At 43.0% G+C, this 15,144-nt stretch overlaps 1 long non-coding RNA gene across 1 annotated transcript; it reads left to right on the top strand.

Annotated features, from left to right (window-relative positions):
• The first annotated feature begins 940 nt into the window (after positions 1-940).
• Positions 941-12,117, top strand: LOC128331742 (uncharacterized). Its single transcript, XR_008310419.1, has 5 exons — positions 941-1,068; positions 4,034-4,141; positions 4,530-4,688; positions 8,091-8,345; positions 11,554-12,117. It is a non-coding gene; the product is annotated as an uncharacterized LOC128331742 (long non-coding RNA).
• The last annotated feature ends 3,027 nt before the right edge of the window (positions 12,118-15,144 follow it).

The following is a 15,144-nucleotide window of genomic DNA, read 5'->3' as shown; positions in this document are numbered from 1 at the left end:
AATTTTGCTCTGAACAGATCCATAATTTAGCACAGAACTATAGAAATTGCCATTACCGTCTAATGTGTAATTCCCTCTACTCAGCCTGACTTTGTTTTTTCCCTTGTTCTGTAAGTTTTTAATTGCCTAATGTTGTGCTGTATGACATAAAGAGCAGGTGTTCAGCAACCATGTAGCAATAAAAAAAGGGTGGGGAGGGGGAGGAATCCAGGTTATCTTTCAACTAAGACATCTCCTCTGGTGTTTGGAAGGTGGGTAGAAGATAAATGGAGAGCAGAGTTCATCTAGCAGTTTTACAGGGAGTGCTGGAGGCTATTAAAAAGTGTAGGCTATGAATAAAGATGTGCAAATGAGACTGATCAGGAAAACATCACTTGGCATTTCTGGCCACTTAGGGAAACCTCTGAATGTTGTCACTTGCTGCGAGAAGGTGAAGATGAGCCCCATTTTGGAAGCATGATTGACTTTTCCAGGGAAGTGATGTCAAAAATATGTTTAAATGTTCACACTTCATAATTCTAGGAGATATTCATGTATTTACAAGAACTTTTCCGCATGCATAGAAGAATCTTGTAATGAAGCTTAGATTGTTGCAGGATTATGGGTGGGTTCAGGTATTTAATGTTGTATATTATTTTTTATTTATTATTTTTTATGTTTTATATCCTGCTCTTCCTCCAGGGAGCCCAGAGCAATGTACTCAGGTGCGTAACAATGATCGGGCAAGGGGAGACAGTTGTCTGGGGGCCCCACTGCCTGGAGGGGCCCCCCAGAGGCACCTCATGTGACTTCCCATTGCCCCCTGCCCAGCCCCAAGGCCCCTCAGCCACTTGCCCTGTTCGCCGTCTCTCCAGCTTGTTCTCCTGGCCGGCAATGGAGGCAGCAGACAAGCTGCAAAGAGCTCCTTTTCTCCCGCCTCTCAGCTGATCGGCGGGTGGGCGGGGCTTCCACGGAGAACAAAGGCCTCTGTGAAGCCTGAACTCCAGTAGGGCCCAAGCCAGCCAGGAAGGAGGAGGCAGCCAGAGAGGCCTCCACTGTTCTCTGCAGCAGAAGACCCCTTGCTGCCAGGTAGAGTGTGAACTCCTTTTTGTGGTTACCTTCCCCACCCGGATATATAGGGATCTGCTTGCCATAGGGCTTTGATATGGGGGGGGGGAGGGACTGAGAAGTCTCTGAATATTTATTTTTAAACAGCTTGGAAAATTTGCTGGCTTAAAAAAAACTATCTAAAAAGTCCTATAAGTGGCTTGTTTCATGGCAGAAAATTACAAAAACTTCTGGAAGAAACAGTATTATATTTATTTTATTCATTCATTTATAAATGCACTTATGTTCAAGTTGTTTTGCAACCCAGAAGGTCTGAGTGAGAACTGTGAAGCATGTCTTCTGCTTTTATTTTATTTTATTTTTATTGTGTGTGAACTGCTCCCCAATAACCTGCAGGGACTTCAGGATAAATCTGGCCAACATGTGAATGCAGCACCTCCATTCCAGAGGAGATGTGTCTTAAAGGGCTTTAAAAGCCTCCTGTGAAAAACCTCCTGGAATCAAACTTGACTGAATTTGTTCAGAATTCTGAGAAAACAAACATAGGCTCACCCTGCATGGTTGAAAGTCTCCTTGGCTAATCTGCAGCGAGGGGCCCATTTTAATCATTCATCTTTCTAGTGTGTTCTAGGCATTAAAAGTAAAACAAATGTATAGTACTCAATGTATATCACTATATATTGTGATGTGTGTGTGTGTATTCAGTGAAATGTATTTCCAGGCAGCATACTTATTTTGGAATATCAGACTTAAATCCTTGGGGGCCTGGGGTGTGCGGAGGCCCTGGACTTTGAGTGGGGGGGCCCCATTTTAAAATCTTGTCTCTGGGCCCACTCCAACCTTGCTACGCCCCTGAATGTACTACATACTTAAGTTTCTCCTCACAACAACCCCGTGAAGTAGGTTAGGCTGAGAGAGAAGTGACTGGCCCAGAGTCACCCAGCAAGTATATCTGGCAGGGCATGTGTACCATTCCCCACTGCTCATGTAACCTCTAAAGCAGTTTTAGGCAACCTTTCCTTTCCAGTTGTTGTTGAACTACAACTCTCATCCTCTCCAGCCACAATAAAGTGGCTCATTAAAACCATTTAACTCATTAAAACAAAATTAAAACCAGTTTAAAATAATTTCAGTATTGACTCAAAGCCAGACTAAAAGTATATGTTTTTAGGGTGCTCTTTTACGGGCTGCTAAAACTCTTAAGTCTCTAATGTCCATAGGGAGCATATTCCAGAGCACAGGAGCAGCTACAGAGAAGGCTCAATCTTGAGTCGCCACCAGTGGTAGAGCTGGTGGTACCCTGAGACAGACCTGATTACCTTAAAGTGTGGTGATCATACTGAAGAAGGCGCTCTCCCAGGTAACCCAGTCCTATGCCGTTTAGGACTTAGGACTGGGTTATTTTGCCCGGAACCATATTGGCAGCCCGTGCAACTGGTCTAAAACAGGCAGAATATGGTAATACACTAGAAAGCAGTTCAGAAATGTAGGCCCAGAAATGCAATGAAATGAAGATGCAGAAACATTCACAAACTTTGCAGGCTCACACACATAGCTGGTTCAAAATCCCATTGCCAAATGTTTCATAATTGCTTCCTTCTTAAATACAAAACAATCTTATGCGGATTTAACCAAGACTTTATGAGACTTTAAGACTCCTCCTTCCCCTCCCTTTTCTTTCTGACTCCACCTCCCCCCGCCACACACACACACTGCCTGATCCCCATTGGAGATCCAAATAACAAAACATAAAAGATTACTAGATAGAATACAACAGGAGTATTGTGGGTCAGGCCTTCATAACCTGTGACCCACCAAGCCAAAAAACCCCCACCAATTGCCACCTCCTGTTTTTCTGTAGTCCCAGGCAGTCAGTTACACAGGTTTACTTTGGTGGTTGCTATCAGTATTCCCTCTAAGGTGTGCATGCTCACAAGGTTTTGATGTCCGCTCAGTTAATTTTTGATCCCGCTCAGGTTGAATCAGGAATCCCCATTCTGAATGCATGTGCGCACACACTACCTTGATACTGCCACCCAGAACAAAACTCATTCCGCACACAGATGAAAGAAATTAGAGAGAACACTGGTTTCCACTGCCATTTTGGTAGCACACGTTACACTTGGTGGGTCACAAATGGTGAAGGCTTGGTCTAGACACATGCATGCACTTTTACTAACAATGTAGGCGCTTATATGTCTCAATAGACATCTGCCTCACTTGCTCGCAGGACTGGATCTAATAAGTAATGTTTACTGAAAAGCATTTTTCCTATTAGTTTTCTAGCCTCTCATCTCTGGATACATGTGTACCTATAAAGCCATCAACTTCGTTGTCTGCTTTATGCATCAGTTGAAGGAGGCTTTGTTTATGAAACCTTGTGCAGATGAAAGGTGCTAGTCTGTAAGCTGCCATAACACTCCTTGTTATTATGTCTTAAGAGTGATGGGAATGACTGAAAAGTAAATTTTAAACATGTTACTTTTCATTTGCTGCATTTAAATCCAAAGTGAGAAAATCAATTTGGCTTCCTAAACGAAACATTCATCTTCCTGATGAGCGTCTTCAACAAAAGGAGATTTACTGAGGTGAAATTTAATTGTGCTAAATGCACATACTTTCACAGTAAATTCAAGCTTGCTATTAATTCATTTCTTTTAAATGCTAGGAAGATAATGCAAAGATGAAATCATGCATCGTTCTTAAATATTGTTATAGTAAATGTGTTCGAGTTGGAAAGCTACACTGATTTGCATAATACATCTTCCTGTATCTACAGCAGAGTAAATGAAAGAAAGGTTTAGCCTATTTTCCCATAGAAACTGAATTATTGTTTAAAGGATAATTAAAAAATGTTTTTTTGGGGGGGCTCAGGAGCAATACAAGAGCTGCTAATCTGAAAGTGGTAAACAAATAAGAATGAAGACGTGATGTGGTAGGGGAGAACAGTACAGATGTAAAACATCATTATACTTAATTCTCTTAGCCAGCCACCAGCCATGCGTAGGGATGTGGCGAGGCTATGCGTGCTGGCGAGGGAGGCACCTGATTGGCTGGGCGCCGGTTGGCTACTGTTGACAGTGAGGAGAAGCAGGTGAGGCAGCAACTGGCCTGGCCGCATTGGGGAGGTGGCGGCAGGCCTGGCAGTGGGGGCGGGGAGATGGTGGCGGCAGCTGGCCTGGCTGCGGTGGTGGGGAGATGGCGGCGGTGGCAGCCCAGCCACGGTGGGGAAATGGTGGCGGTGGGCCCGGCCGCAGTGGGGAGGCGGCGGGGGCAGCGGGGAGGTGGGGCAGGCCCGGCCATGGTGGGGAGGCAGCAGCAGTGAGGAGGTGGTGGCAGATGGGGAGGGGACAGGTCGGCTTGAAAGCCGGCTAGAAATGGTGCGGGAGGGGGAGTGGGCTGGGCGGGCATCAGAGATGCCTGGGGGAAGAGGGCGCAGACGTTCTGTGCCGGGTCTGCCAGTTCTTTTGAATTTCTTTTAGGGTTGAAGAACAGAATAGAAGATCAGGGATTTCCTTTCACTGACCTGATGCAGAAGCAATCCTGCCGGAGCACTACCAACACAGAAGCCCTATTTACACATTATGTTCAACACTCATACAATGAGTGTACAGTGTGCACATGTACAGATCTGTAAACAGGTACAGTTACTCACACATTATGTTGAACACAGGTGCAGCTGTGCACTTCCTTTCTGTACCATGCATTTGAGGTGTCTGTACCCATATTCATTCTTAAAATGAATGAGATACAGGACTCTCAAATGCATGGTACACTTGTACAAGAAGGGGAATAACAAAAACTTCTTTAAACATATCAGAAGCAGAAAACCTGCCAGGGAGGCAGTTGGACCCTTAGATGATGAGGGCGTGAAAGGGATTGTTAAGGAGGATAAGGAAATTGCAGAAAAGTTGAATGAATTCTTCGCATCTGTCTTCATGGCGGAGGATATTGACCATATATAACAACAAAAAATATTTATATAGCACTTTTCAACAAAAGCTTCCAAAGCGTTTTACATAGAGAAATAATAAATAAATAAGATGGCTTCCTGTCCCCAAAGGGCTCACAATCTAAAAAGAAACATAAGACAGACACCAGCAACAGTCACTGGAAGTACTGTGCTAGCGGTGGATATACCCACTCTGGAATCTACTTCTCAGGCTTGGAGGCTAAAGGACTGGGTTAATTTGAGGAGATGAGAGAGGATGTATTAAATTGTCTTGAAAAACTAAAAAATTAACAAATTGCCAGGGCCAGATTGCATACACCCAAGAGTTCTGAAGCAACTTAAATGTGAAATTACTTTGTCTCCTAGCAAAAATATATAACTCATCCCTACAGTCAGGTTCTATAACAGAGGACTGGAAAGTAGCTAATGTAATGCCGATTTTCATAAAGGGATCGTGGGTGTGTGTGTGTCTGGGAAACTACTGGCTGTTACCTTAACTTCTGTGCCGGGTAAATTTATAGACAGCATACTTAAGAAAATTGTTAAACATATAGAAGAACAGGCTTGCTGATGGAGAACCAGCATAGCTTCTGCAAGGGCAAGTCTTGCTTCACTCACCTTTTGGAGTTCTTTGAGAGTGTTGTCAACAGGCAACTGGTTGAAGGACAGGAAACAGAGGGTTGGAATAAATGGACAGTTTTCACAATGGAGGGAAGTAAGAAGTGGGGTCCCCCACGGATCGGACCTGGGACTAGTGCTCTTTAACTTATTCATAAATGATCTAGAAGTTGGGGTAAGCAGCGAAGTGGCCAAATTTGCAGATGACACTAAACTATTTAGGGTAGTGAAATCCACAACAGATTGTGAGAAGCTCCAAAAGGATCTCTCCAAACTGGCTGAATGGGTGACAAAATGGCAAATGCAGTTCAAGTGTAAAGTTATGCATATTGGGGCAAAAAAACCCAACTTCAGTGATAGGGTATGAGTTGCTGGAGACTGACCAGGAGAGGGATCTTAGGGTCATGGTGGACAGCTCGTTGAAAGTGTCGACTCAGTGTGTGCCAGTGGCAGCTGTGAAAAAGGCAAATTCCATGCGAGGGGTCATTATAAGGGGACTGAAAATAAAAATGCTAATATCTTAATGCCCTTGTAAAAATATATGGTGTGGCCACATTTGAAGTACTGTGTACAGTTCTGGTCACCGCATCTTAAGAAGGACATTATAGAACTGGAGAAGATGTAGAAGAGGGCAACCAAGATGCTCAGGGGTCCAGAGCACCTTCCTTATGAGGCAAGGCTACATCATCTGGGGCTTTCTAGTTTGCAAAAGAGTTTACTATGGGGAGACATGATAGAAGTCTCCCCAGTAGAGAGACTGGACAGAAGGATTTTCTCTCTCTCTCAGAACATTAGAACCAGGGGTCATCCCATGAAACTGAAGGCCAGGAAATTTAGGACCAACAAAAAGAAGTACTTTTTTCACACAGCACATAATTAATCTATGGAATTCTCTGCCATGGGATGTGGTGATGGCCTCTAGCTTGGATGGCTTTAAGAGGAGCTTAGACAAATTCATGGAGGACAGGTCTATCAATGGCTGCTTGTCTAGTGACCATAGGCCACCTCCAGCCTCAGAGGCAAGATACCTCTAAATATCCGTTGCAGGGGAGCAACAGCAAGAGAGAGGGCATGCCCTCACTTCTTGCCTGAGAGGTGCTCAGAGGCATCTGGTGGGCCATTGTATGAAACAGGATGCTGGACTAGATAGGCCCTAGGCCTTATCCAACTGGGCTGTTCTTATGTTCTTATGTTAGGAGAAGGGGAAATTTATTTCAGTGCATATACTTCAGTTTAATTAAAATAAAATATCGGGACTAGGGGGCTGTGCCAAATGGTTCTTGAGTATTGAGGAATGATTGAAAGAAGTAGGATAAATGGCACCATGCAGGAAATCTGTGTAGCAATTTGAGGCATAAGGGGTAGAAAGGGTGAAAGGGTAAAACCCATATATCTTGCCCAATGGGGACAAATATCAGCTCACTCTGTGTGTGATTTTAATTGAGAAAATGGCACGATGAAAGGGTAAAATGCCCTCTCCCACAACACCATCATCTCAATCTGAATTGGGGCCCCTATTACTATTAACATTAAAAAAAAAAAGGGGGGGAAAAAGAAAAAAAACTCCTGGAGACTTTGCTGCTGATGGATCTCCTATATCTCATCTCGTTTGTCCCTGAGAGCATGCATGAATCCTTCCAACTGCATTTTATGTTCTCTGGTGCCTACGTGATTGTTTTCTATTTTAAATTCTGACTTATGAGAACTTTCTGACAATTAAGATCAAGCACACACACAAAAGTGGGGAAAAATCTGTTACACTATATTAGCTGTGTTCCTCTCTGTTGAAACCTTGTGTGGGAGCTCAGTGGAAAAAACTGAGTATCTGCTGTAAATTGTGGTTCCTGCTACAGTTCAGCTTTCTAGCCAGGGATGCTCAGTGATCCAGATTCAACATATTACTGTCACTCAAATGTTATTAAATCACATGCTTAGAAACACATGAAATGTGATAAGAGGAAGAAGGACAAGGAAAATGTCTAGATGTGGAAAGGCATGGAATTAGCTGCAGTTTGCATTGACCAAAGCAACTTAGAAAAGTTTGCTATCAAATATTATCAAAAGAAGAAATTTCAGTTCAAATTCTATTTAAGTGATGGTTCATTAAGATGCCGCAGCATCTGATAATAGCATATATATGGTGGGGTGAATCCCAAGTCTTGGGATCACATACAAACTATAATCACAGGTAGGGAGTATCTACTTGCCCAGTTTTCTCTTATGCATCCAAATGATGGACTCAGATATTACTTGTGTACTTTGTAAATAGTGTCCCCTGCTAACTGCGTAAAGAGACACTTTTTTAGGTAGTGGCTCACTTATATTTAGTAGTGGGAGAGCAACTGTCTCTGTTCAGCCCAGCACATCATTTCTCCAGTGGCTGTTTACTGGTTTCTCCCTTCTGTTTCTCTTTTAGACTGTGAGTCCTTTTGAGATAAAGAACCATTTTCTTATTCCTTTTCTATGTATGCAGCTGTAGTGATCAGACTCCCCTCACCCTAAAAAGTTAACTGGAAGTGAACTCTACCTTGACTGACAAGCTGGTGAACTCCAGGGCTCAGCCAATCAGCACACCAGTTGGGTGGGACCTAGAGAGCTGTTGCCAGGAAGAGGGGAGTTTTTTTGGTAGAGGAGGACATGTGGCCATGGAGTTTGGCTGCAGGAAAATAGCCCTGCAGATCTTTGAAAGACAGGAGGGCAGGAGGCTTGAATTCTCATCTGGAGTTTGGTGAGTTCAAGGGAAAAGGGAAATTTAGTCTAGAGAAAAGTTTATTTAGTCAGACTTTGTGTTAGAATTTATATTTCTTTGGTGTGTGTTGTGCATATTCCTGATACTGTTTTATTATAGTTATCTGCAATGTTACTGAAATAAGAAACACTAGCCTATGCCCATCCTACCTAGGGCATTGCAAAATAACTCTATAAACATTTAAACATGCCTAAGCCAACCTATTTTTGTAATCTACTAAGTATTCTTAACTGTATCCAAGAAAGCTATAAAGCCTCAGACGGAAGCAGTCTGCAGTACTTGAATAAAACTGATTTTTAAAAAGTCTTTTCTTTTTACAAGCCTCTCCGAGTTGGTTCTTAACTCAGGGAAAGGCGGGGCAAAGGAGGACTTCTCTGGTGCAATCACGTCCTCATACAGTTTTCTCACCTTGTGTAGGCTTGCATGTGGACGGTTTTTGTACTTATCCAATAACAAAATAGAGTTTTCCCTGGGATTCCACCCCAAGCCCCGGGAGGCTCAAGCTTTGTTGATAAAATGTGTGGTGACAGCAGCTTTTTGAACCTACTGATAATACAGGATAGTTTTAAGAGAAGCCTAGCCAAGCAGCTCAGCAGGGATGGTTCAGCATTTCTTTCTCTCATGTGAGCTTGTTCTGAGACAAAGGCTTTAATCCGCTACAGCAGCTTTAAGAACTTTTGTTGTTGTAAAGTGGTATCTAATCATTTCAAATAATAATAAATACGCCAGGAAACTGAGTGGAAGTCTTTATATTCCCCAAACTGGTGTGGGAACAACTGAAAGACAGTGGCACTGATGTTGGGAAAGGTACTGATGAAGGGAGCCTCAGTCAGCCTGCACAACATGTGACATGTCAGATTAAATGCATACTGTAGAGAGGTATAAGTGACTGCCAACTGTAGGTTGCCTTGCTTTATAAGGAGTTACTGAAAGCAGGATGAAGACAATACGCTCATTGGGACATTACTGAACACAGCAGCGCTAATGGTTATAGCTGTGAAAGTAGGGGGGGAAGTCCTGACCTTACTCTGCCACTCACCCCCAGGTGCTCACAGTTATGGCACCATTTGTGTGAGGGGGGATGTGCCGTAACCATGAGGGCCAGCACTTCTGGCACGGAAGCAACTGTCAACATGGTTATGATGCTTCCCTCTTCACTCAAATGGCTCCATAACTATGAGTGGCTGGCTGGAGGGGTTGAGTGAGAGCACTGGGGCAGGACGTCCTACCTACTTTCGGCACTGTAGCTGTGAGCGCCACTGAGGTCAATAACGTCTGAACAGGGCTCATATCACAGCTCTAATCAGATACTGAGGCTGTTCACACAATATAAAACTGAACATAAGAACATAAGAACAGTTCAGCTAGATCAGGCCCAAGGCCCATCTTGTCCAGCATCCTGTTTCACACATTGGCTCAGCAGATGCTGCTGGAAACCTACAGGCAGGAGTTGAGGGCATGCCCTCTCTCCTGCTGTTACTCTCCTGCCTCTGAGGCTGGAGGTGGCCTATAGCCCTCCGACTGGGTAGGGCAAGTGTGCTACTCAGGGTTGGGAGCTGTGCGTGCTCCCAATTTTTGGTTGTGTGGAAGTAAACAACTCATTCGGAGGAGGGAGAAGTAATTGTGTCAAGGACAGGAGCTGGGTATTTATTTATTCATTCATTCATTCATTCATTCATTCCTCAAATTTTCATACCACCCCAAACATCTGTCTCTTGGTGGTTTACAACAACAAAAACATATTAAAAATAAAAACCTTAAAGTAATTTAAAACCACAAGACAGATTTTCCTCCTACCTTGGTCAAATGCTGGGTATAAAAGCTGGGTAGTATGATGCTGGACTACCCAGCTCCTGTCTTCCGCACAATCACTTCTCCTTCCTCTTACCTTGCGGTTTGCTCCAACTCAACTGAAAATTGGGAGCATGCACAACTCCCAAGCCTGGGTAGGAAACTTGTCCTACCCAGTTTTTGTTTGTGTGAACAGCCTCATCATGTTGTATGTACAGAGTGTACAGATGTCTTTGCACAGGTATATATTTTTGTGTGAATAACTTTACCTGCTTTCATTTTAAACGTGAACCTGGATACAGGCCCCCTGAAATGCAGGATACGGATAGGAAGAGTACAGTAGTAGTGTACTGAATGTAGTGTTCACACGAGCAGCCCTACCTTCTGAAAAGCAGAAGGTTTCTTAATCCTGATGTGGGTGACATGGCTGATGGGCTACATTTGGTTGAGTAGCTCACAAGTTAACTAATCTCACCATTATTTAAGGAGTAATTAAAAAAATTACAATATGACTGAAGATAATTCATTTATTTAGATAAGGGCTACACAACTTCAGCCCTCCTGCAGATGTTGGCCTACAGTTCCCATAACTCCTTTCTCTTGGGCACTGTGGCTGGGGATTATGGGAGTTGTAGTCCAAAAACAGCTGGGGGTCCTAAGTTGAGCAGGCCTGAGAGATCAATGTCAAATATCTAAACTCTGCTGTGTTGCTTCTGCTGTGTGTGATAAAATAGTTTTGAAAGCATGCCAGGAATTTTAATCCCCCTTCTGTACTCTATATTATAATTGTTTTTAAAAGATATTACTCTTTAACTAAGAGGTGTGTTTGTTACTGAACTGAATTGATTCTCCAGAGCACTGCTATTTTTTTTGTTTTTAAGTTTAAACAAGCTTTATGGGGGGAAAGCTCAGCAGTTGGATAGGTCAGCCATATCATGTGCCACTGTAGCATAATGGCAACCTGCAAGCAGGGAAGTCCTTGGTTCGAACCTAGCTTCAGCGGTGTGCTCATTAGACCAGAGATCCTGAAACTTGGATCCTCAGACGTTGTTGGACTACAACTCCCATCACCCTCAGCTGAAGGCCATAGTGTCTGAGAACAATGGGAATTGTAGTCCAACAACATCTGAAAACCCAAGCAAGGGAAACCTGGCATTCAGTGGCTTTAGGAAGCCATTTCTTTCTCAGTTTCAGCTTCCCTCTGTAAAATGGGAATGATAATCATACTGATGTACCTTAGGAGTTGTTGCAAGGATTACTGAGTTAAAATTTGTGAAGCCTTTGGACACTTAAAATGTGGCACATGAACACTACGTGTTGTTATGCACAGATATCCAAGGCTGGCCTTGGAACCCTCTAAATGTACTGTATTATCTTCATTCTGTCTCATCTGCAGTGTTCTTTCAAAGGAGAGGGACAAGATTTCATTATTGAACTGAACCGTAGGTGCCCTAACCTTTTCATGCAGTGAATCACAATTAACAGTAATTGGTTCTATCTTTATGGTACAATATACCTCTGTTGACAAATTCAGATATCTGATATCTTGGAGCACACAGTAATAATAGAGAGATGGAGCACCTGAAGAGTGAAATACGGAAAATGTTGACTACACGTTCAACCTATTCTCTCCGATAAATAAATGAAGTTGTTTCCTGACAATGAACTATTGAAAAGGGAAGAAACACAATGCATAGAGAGAATAAAAGAGAGAGGAGAAACTAAGATACAGGTGTTATCAAATGGGAAAAGAACAGAATGTACACCAATCTAAAGATATTTTTACAAATTGCTACCAACAGCATAGACAGCTATGATAAGTAGTGACAGCTAAGACTAAAATGTTCACCCTCCCCCTAAACAAAATGCTGGTTTAATAACAGATAGAAACAATTGTGTTGATCAATGTGTTCTCTACTGCATTTTTGTGTGTGTATAATAAAATATATCTGAGATTCAAGCTTCGCTATGCTTCATTCTTTGACCTCAGTAAAATCCTGAAGGGCGTCCAAGAGCAAGTATATTTAAACTGTTTTGAATTATTTAGCAATAGAGCATGATTTGGAGTTTAATTTGTATGTACTGCAACAGGATGAGTAAATCCCTGGTAATTAACAGAAGGAAAGTGACTTCTTATTTTGTTCCTGGTGGCTCTGCCTATGTAGTATAACGTGAAGTGAAGACTGAAAACATCTTAATGACCAGACCAATTGCCCAATCCCTAATGGAGTTGCCATCAATTTTTGACAAAATTGAAAATTTGGGGTAAAACTGAAAAGCCGCCATCTAAATTAACCCTATGCTTGTACAATGACCAACATGCAGGAAGCTTGCGTATCTACTACTACTACAACTATTTAGATATCACTCTTCAACAAAAGTTTCCAAAGTGGTTTACATAGTGAAACAAACAAAGAACCAACCAACCAAACAAACAAACACACAAACCGATCTCTGTCCCAAAGGGCTCACAATCTAAAGAGAAAGTAAGATAGACACCAGCAACAGAGATACTGTTGCTGCGGGCGGATAGGGCCAGTTGCTCTCCCGCCACCCCACTAACTCTGTGAAGTTGAGGAGAAGTTCAGTGTTGCACTTGCACAACAATGACAGCTGAAGAGGATGCGGACATCTATTTCTGTGCCTTGTTGCACAAGTACACCCTTTTGTGCTAGCACAATCCTACTCTGGAATCTGGCTAGTGCAGCACCCTTGCACTAGTGCAATGTTGCACTACAGAAAGATCTTTGCACAAGCACAGCAATAGTCTGGATGTCAGTCAGGTTTTCTCCTTGGTCAGAACATCTGGGATGTTCTGAGGGAAAATCACATCTTGTAGTTACAGACACAACTAGGAGAGCTTCAGAGAGACACATGCCCAAGGTGAACTTCATGGCTGAGAAGGGATTTGAATTTGGGCCTTCCACAATGAAAACCAAAACACTCTCTACTACATCATCCTGGCTTATTAGGTAGCAACAGAAGTGTGTAAGACAAAGATAGCCACACAGTTTTACAGTAAACATAAGATTCTTGCAGATGATACAGTCCTCCTTGTAGAACTGGTAAGGTAAAGTGTGCCATTGAGTCGGTGTCAACTCCTGGCGACCACAGAGCCCTGTGGTTGTCTTTGGTAGAATACAGGAGGGGTTTATCATTGCCTCCTCCCACGCAGTATGAGATGATGCCTTTCACCATCTTCCTATATCGCTGCTGGCCAATAAGGTACAAGTGGGGATTCAAACTGGCAACCTCTGGCTTGGTAGTCAAGCCATTTCCCCGCTGCACCATTAGATGGCATTAGTTTTTGTAGAACTGGAAGAACTCTTTATTGTTCAACCAGTTAAGTAGTCAGTAGAGTTGAACATGAGGGAAAGAAAGATTGTGGTGTTCACATCTAACACAGAGGTAAGTGTCATTAACCCCACTGATTTCTATAGACTTAATCATGCTTCACTCTGCACTGGACTGTGGCCATTGCGTGGAGGCCAACTGAAGATGGATGCGTTGAGTTTTCAAACCCTGAACAAGATTAAATAGCTGCATTCTAGCCTGACAGATTAAGATGAAGTAATGGTGGAAATGCAGAGTGAAAATAAGGTGGAGAGGAGCACCACTTTCTGACATCTTTTTCTAAGTGATGATTTCTGTGTGGCGATCTGTGTAATCTCTAGTCATATATGAAAAATGATAGTCTATGTTGGCAGCTGAGAATGCAAATCATACCATGTTCAGCCTGTATCCCTATGAAGACCTAGTCTATGCCACTTGTCTTAATTACAATTATTTATATAGCATTGCCAATTTGCATAGAACTTACAGAGTAAAAGAAGTAAAAGAGCCACGCTTTTGCTTTCAAGTCTTTGATAGCTGGAAAGCTACCAAAGGGAAGGAAGAGGTAAAGGTAACAAGAAATGAATGTGACCAAATGCAGGCACATGTACTTAGGCTTGGTTTCAGTTAGTAATGCGGGCTATGACAAAGTTTTCCAGAAAATAGGATTTTTGAGGAGGGGTTTTCTAGGTGTTCTGGGAGAAGTTCCAGGTATATGGGCCATCAGGGAAGAATCAGCGGTGTCATTTAAGTGAGCAAGACATTTGGGTGCCTAGGGTGGTAGAGTTAGAGGAGACATAACATGAACAGAAATAAAAAGGGAAATAATGGCTAGAAAGTTTGGCAAAGCTGAGGAGAGTTTTAAAGTAGGGATGTGCAAACAGGTTCGACGTCGAATGTGTTTAACATCGAACCTGTCCAGTTCAACTGTTCAGGGTTCAACCCCCTGTTTGGTCCGACCCTGGACCTAACCCGCCCCGCCCCCAACCATTTGGGGATTCGTGATTAATTTTTTTTAAAAAAAAACTTCCCCTCTCCAGAGGAGTTGCTTGAGGCGGTGGTGGAGTGTGGATCCACCCGTGGAGGTTCCCCGTCCCCCTGCTGGCCTCCCTTACTGCCCAAACCGGCCTATTTGGCTGGCTCTTCAGCCCATTCGGGCCTTGCCCCTCCGGCGCTGTGGCCATTTTGAAGGCCACTGCGCCTGTGCATGGCCTGGCATGACCCAGGCCAATTCAATCAACCTGGCATGACCCAGGCCAATCTTCTACCAATTCCTGATGTGCATTGCTAGCAATTTTTTCTTTCAGAAGGTGGAGGAAGCTTTTAGCGGGGTAGCTCTGATCCTAATTGATAGGGGTGAGTTGGCCAGTGAAGTTGAAGTAGTGAGGGAATGTTTGCGGAATTTGAACATGTAATGTTGGAATTCTTGATCTAATGGAAAGCTTAAAGGCGAGTGTGGTCAAACGTGTACCCTGGATTGGAGGAATAGTACAAGGGATTCCACGGGAAAGGAACCCAAGATGGGTGGGAGTTTTTAAGGAAGCAGTTATGAATGTAAACTGCCCTGAGCCTTTTGGAAGGGTGCTATAAAATTTTTAATAATAAATAAATACATTAATTAATTAAATAAATGTGCAGTCACAAATAATTCGAA

This window comes from Hemicordylus capensis, chromosome 6, assembly GCF_027244095.1.
Source record: "Hemicordylus capensis ecotype Gifberg chromosome 6, rHemCap1.1.pri, whole genome shotgun sequence".
Lineage (NCBI taxonomy): Eukaryota > Metazoa > Chordata > Lepidosauria > Squamata > Cordylidae > Hemicordylus > Hemicordylus capensis.
This window is presented reverse-complemented; position numbering and strand designations above follow the sequence as displayed.